The sequence below is a fragment of the Phoxinus phoxinus genome (assembly GCF_949152265.1).
Source record: "Phoxinus phoxinus genome assembly, chromosome: 7".
Classification (NCBI taxonomy): Eukaryota; Metazoa; Chordata; class Actinopteri; order Cypriniformes; family Leuciscidae; genus Phoxinus; species Phoxinus phoxinus.
Window position 1 is genome coordinate 24,612,053 of NC_136882.1, and position 6,000 is coordinate 24,618,052.

General features: G+C 38.1%; 1 long non-coding RNA gene across 2 annotated transcripts; it reads left to right on the top strand.

Moving 5' to 3' along the window:
• Window positions 1-2,105: 2,105 nt before the first annotated feature.
• Window positions 2,106-4,437, top strand: LOC307001417. 2 transcript variants are annotated; one of them, XR_013798234.1, is made up of 4 exons: window positions 2,106-2,173; window positions 2,303-2,528; window positions 4,046-4,225; window positions 4,322-4,437. It is a non-coding gene; the product is annotated as an uncharacterized lncRNA (long non-coding RNA). The 2 variants fall into 2 exon arrangements; XR_013798235.1 differs by having other exon boundaries at window positions 2,112-2,528.
• Window positions 4,438-6,000: the final 1,563 nt, after the last annotated feature.

The following is a 6,000-nucleotide window of genomic DNA, read 5'->3' on the forward strand; positions in this document are numbered from 1 at the left end:
TTAGCACACTTTGAGAGACATGTGAAATGTCCTTTTCTCTACTTTACCTCTCCATTTGCTCTTATTTCTGTTTAGGGGAAACTATTGAAATATAGGAGAAATTTAATTTGTGATCTTTCTTTTATATGGGGAGGGTTATTTACTCTCACATCCCTACATCTCTTTGCCAAGTTTTCATCTGCTGTGATAACTCATGTTAGAATGTGTGCTTCTATTTTATATCTCTCGTTTGCCTTCTTTCATCTATCTGCTCTGAAAATAGCAGCAAATGGATGAGACATGGGTATTCGATACAGTGAGAATTATGTCAGATATGTGCCAGACAAAAAAACGCCTCAGATTCCACAGGCTGTATCAGCTGCCGTAAAATGCAATCCGAGCACGTCAGGATTTGTGCATAGAGAGTGTCTCTCGAATGGGATCATCTTCAGTAGAATAGACAGATGGAATACAGCTTTGTGCCATTTCACTATTGTAACTCAATGTTTATTTTAGGGGTTTGGTCAAATTTGGCCACACTTCCAATATGGTAATTACCTTTAATATCTAATAGAATATACTTGGCTAATCAATTCCAAACAGACCTATTCTATTCTATTCTATTCTATTCTATTCTATTCTATTCTATTCTATTCTATTCTATTCTATTCAAAGCATATCTGAAATCTCTTTTCATGCCCTCCATGTGTTTGCACTATCGATTAGCCAGTTCAAATGTTTACCTGCCTCATCCTGTCAACAGTGACATGTGATCCAATAATGTGCCAATTAATCCCATGTTTTCTCTCCTTCCACCCCCAAACTCACAGTTGCCGTTCTCCTTCACGCTGCCCGTTTTAATTGCTGTAAACACACTCAAATGCATTGCAACCTGTAAGCCGTGACCTTGGGTTCCCGTAAGCAGATCGGTCGGCGTGAAGCGATCAGTGGCGTGACGCTGTCCCGATGGTGGCACGATGAGAGCTGTATTACATTAGCATCGATTAATTGACTGGATATGGCCACGGAGGTGTGAGTGTGCATTGCCAATGCTGAGAAAGGGATGGGGGGGAGAAGTATGTCAGTGTGACACAGGCGGTAAGAGGATTATGGGATGGCAGCCGAAGCATGGAGTGGAGAGGAAGATTGAAAGTGTGCTGTGCATGAGTCAGTGAGAGTTGTACAACATCTCTCCCCATGCAGCGGTCTATTTACATGGCACTGAGGGAGTGTGTATGTGTGCTAAGAAGTGTATGTGTATGCAGGTAAAACGGTATTGGTTTCTCAAAAACGGCAAGAGTGAATTTGAATAAAAGAGCAAGGTAATTTACTCACCCTAATGTCGTTCCGAAACCTGCATGACTTTATTCTGTGAAACAAAAAATTATGTATTTTGAAAAATATATTTTTTCAAAACCCAATTTGCATACTATTCGTCCTAAAAATAGTAATCGAAAACAGAATTAGTACGTCCCAAATCGTAGTATGTTGGAAATGAGTATACCAAAGATACAGGGATGGTCTACTATTAACAGTTAGAATTTGAAGTGCAGATCGATGCGCACTCTAACAGCTAATATTGCCCACAACCCATTGCGAGTTGGATGAGGATTCGAACAGAACTACTGTACAAACATGACGGATGTGCGAGTCTTTTGCCGCAATTTACTGTATCATTATTTCAATTGCAAACACATGAGGATAGCTCTCCGAATGAAAGACCCACGACTGGCAGATCAATGTGCTACTACATTTATTTCCGAAACTGTAGGAAATTAAATTAAATTGAATGTTGATGATTTGTGTGACAAGATAATTGGCCCGGTATTTTACAGTGACAGAATCAACGTACTGCTAAGCGACAGAGCTTTCCGTGAAAGATGACAAAGTGGGATATCCCAAAGCTTGCATACTCTTCTGCTATACACTCAACTATTTTCTTCACAAAAAGAGTACATACTTTTAGGTCGTAGTATAAGTAGGCGAACTGGGACGACGCATTGGTGTTTGTTGTCTATACAATGAAAGTCTTATTTTGGACCCCATTGACTTTTATGATACGAACAAAAACAGTTCTTCAAAATGTCTTTGTGTTCCACAGAAGAAACAAACGCCAGATTGGCCGAAGACACAAAGCAGCCAAAACCAGCTTAATCCAGCTAAGACCAGCAAACCAGACTGGTTTTGGTTTGAGGTTTTTTTAATCGCTTATAGCAACAATTTAACAAAATACGTGTTTATAGTAGATGCGGGTCTGCTGCATTGATCAGTATCATACAAATTTTCTTGGATTTGCTCTCTTTTGTTATTTCTCTATCTGCAGCTTCTTTAAAGATTAAATCCTATAGCAGCCCCTGGGAGTTTGGACCCTGGCACAGTCTCATTGAGATGCCGGTTGAGGGGGCTTGGCAGAACAGCAAGGTCAGCAGATCTGCCGTGCCGCAGTGGCTCAGAGGACTCAGCCCATTCCCACCGCTGGCCAGTAATCCACCCCAGCACGCGCCACAGTCCAACCAGACAGTGCCAAACTATTCCAACACATTCAGCAAGTGAGATCTTTCAGTTATTCATTTCAAAATGCAATATATTCATTACAGCATTAAGTTCCTCTTTTAAGGAAAGAATGTAAAATAATATATACAGTAGCAAAGATGTTTTATTGATAATCCTCCCTTAGCCTTCTCAATAACATCCCTATCCACTGTGTATTTTGCTAAGTAATGTTTGTTGAGCTTCAATGATCATTTAATTAGATCACAAAAAAAAGTCAAATATCTTTACTTTTGACAAAATTCCCAACTGTGATCCTTTAGAGTTGTTCTGAATGAGTTGTTCTTTCACCATCATTTATTGATACTCTTGCAAGGCAAACTATTTAAACCAGACTTTTAGAAGTTGCACAGAACAGAATGAAATGGTAATGTCAATAGAAATAAATGTTTAAAAAAAAACACCTACATAAAAGGTTAATACTGATACCTTGGTTTTCATCTAAGAAAATGCATTCTGTATCTACACAAATGATTAAATGTTTAATTAATATTTACTTGTTCACTTCCTGATACAAAAAGAAAAAAAAGTTAAATTCAATGAAATGTAATATGACTAATTGAGACATTTTTATTTGTTGGCACCTTTTTAGATGATTTAACTATTATTCTTCCAGACAGGGCCACATCTCATAGAAAATGTTTATAGAAATTTTGGGTAGATTTTTATTTTCATCACTTTCTTTTCACAGAATGCGACCAACAGCATTCAAAAGTAAGATGGTCAAACCTTTTGGATCTTAAGAAACATTTATTCAGGTGTGTCAAAAATTTTAATTAGAAATTAAATTAAGAACTTTTTTACAATTATAATGAAAATGAATAAATACATTGACCTTTTTACAGTTATGCGATTATCTTGTTTTATATTAAACTGTCACAAACCAAAATGAAGTACCGGTAATCCATGTAATGTCAAGGAATGGAATATTATTACTGACAAAATTTATAACAAAAAAATGGCTAGACAAAATTCCATAAAAGTGCATGACATTGCTTAAGATCACATGCTAGACATATGAATAATACATTTTTATGAAAATTTGTACCAATTGACTAATTTTATCAAATGGATTTAATGGAATTAAACATACTTAATCGAATTAGTTTATGCATTATCTTCGGCATCCCTATTAAAAGTCAAATAACTACATTAAATACATATAGATGCATACAGATAAGCAGCCGAAATGTAAACAGAAAATATGCAGCATCTTAGCTTTGTCCATGCGATTCTGTTGTCTTGTTTTTTTCTCTCCATACATTACTTTGCTACTCAAATCCGCCTCCTTAAGCGGACAAAATCTATTCCCCTATGTGGGTTTGTGTAAGGGTCGGCCATGCATGGCATGGTGGTCTTTGTTGAAAACCTTGTTTTGTTGCTGTGTGTGTGTGTGTGTGTGTGTGTGTGTGTGTGTGTGTGTGTGTGTGTGCGTGTGTGTGTGTGTGTGTGTGTGTGTGTGTGTGTGTGTGTGTGTGTGTGTGTGCACACTCTTTTCTTTTTCTTTTTTTTTTAGTAAAGAGGGTACAGAACCAATTCTCCTGTCCGATTTGCCAGATCAATAGATGGAAGAAAGAGATGAAAATAATAGTTGACTTTTCATGTGGAAAGTTTCAGCACATACCTGTGAGCCTCCTAACGCCAACAGCCTCTTGTCTTCTTGAATTGAGTTCAAATGTGGCTTCTTTACTCTGAGGTAAGACCTGACTGAGACGGATCTTAAAATGGGCGAATGCTGAGTCACGCTGACAGACTCTGGCGGCCATGATCTGGTCATTGATTATCTGTACAGCAAGCTGTGGCAGGAGGCCAGGAAGACCAGCAAACAGAAGGGCACAGGAAGGAAGAGAGAGTGTGTTATCTCATCTACAGGAAGCGGCCCGGCTCTCCGTGAAGACGCCAATATCAATCAGGTTTACCCACCACTCATATCTCGTAAAATGCAAATGCCGTTCCTTTGAGCCGTGAACCTTAATTAGAGCAGAATTGCACAAATCAAATATTGTTTTATATATTACGCTGTGAAATTGGGTTTAATTATGACATCAGTGCTGAAGCTCTCTATGCATTGTCCTCATATGCATATAAATGATTGGGTATGTTGGTTTGACAGCTGTCCGCTCCCTTTGCAAGCGGGCAGAAGTCTCTGTTGTTTGAAGAGGTCTCTGATCTTACTCAGCTCCTCAGAATACGGGATAATCCCGTGTTGTCTGCGAGCGCCCGGTCTGCGTCTTTAGTAGATATGTTGCATCCTTTAAACACAGGCGAGCTGCAGCTTCACGCTTCGGTTCAAAACACATGGTGGGGGGTCGATTAAACACACACACATACACGCTGCGTGCTGAATTGTTTTTTCTCTGGACGATCCTAGTTTGTGCTCTTCTCTACCCCAGGCGAGTATAGCCCATGTGATTGGATATCCTTAATCATGCTGCCTCTAAATTGGTTTTGGAGAAAGGGAGATAACTTCTAAGTATGCAGTAGCCCCACTGGGTTGCAAAGATATGCAGCATTGGCATACCCATCTATTTTTTTAACGATTGTTATTTTTATGGGATTTTCTGCCTCAAAATTGTACAGGAGGATCAACAGGAAGGGAAATTAATTGGAAATTATTCAAACGCCAGAGAATGTGTACTTCCCGCCGGGATGTGTGTGTATTCTTGACTCAAATTATACTTTAAGTGTTTTGTGATAAATCATTCAGATTCTGTGGGTTTATAATGCGTCATATCTGGTATTGCTATTCCTGCAAATGTGATAATCATGGACATTTTCGGTCATCAGCATCATACACTACATACTAAATGTATGTACTTCACTGATGAGATTGTACATAAAGCACTTTAGAATATTTTGTTAGAAAATATGCTAATATTGGGACATACTCTCTTTTTTGCATTCGACACCATTTTTTGACTAAACAAAAACAGAAGAATCAAAACCTTCCTCTTCCATAGCGCAAGGGGTTGTGGGCAAAATTAGCTCTCACAATGATTTGGGGCACATTGATGCATAATATATAGGACAAATAATGTGCAAATTATAATGCAGCATTTGTGTCAGCCTCCCACAGTGATACTCATTGATTTAAACTGTTGCAATTGACCTTTTGCTATCCCTCCTTGGCTGTTACTTGCTCACAGAAGCCTTACAAAGCGTCCTTTAACTGAACGGATATTATTCTTATGTGGCGTGGAATGAAGTTTGATATTATGAAGCATTTTTAATCTGCTTTGCTTTAAAGAAATTGTTAAATGTCTCTATAATGTGACATAACAACTTTGAAGACTGCAAATCAGAACTGAGGAAATGCTTATCACAGAGAAGCCTCACTTGAAAATGACTACTGTAAAAGTGATAACAGTTATTTTCAACGTTAATGTTTCTAATGTTTCTATAATGCATTTACAGTGAAATCTTTAGTTCTATTACTATTGTGTGGTGTGTATCTCTATTATGACCTGAATC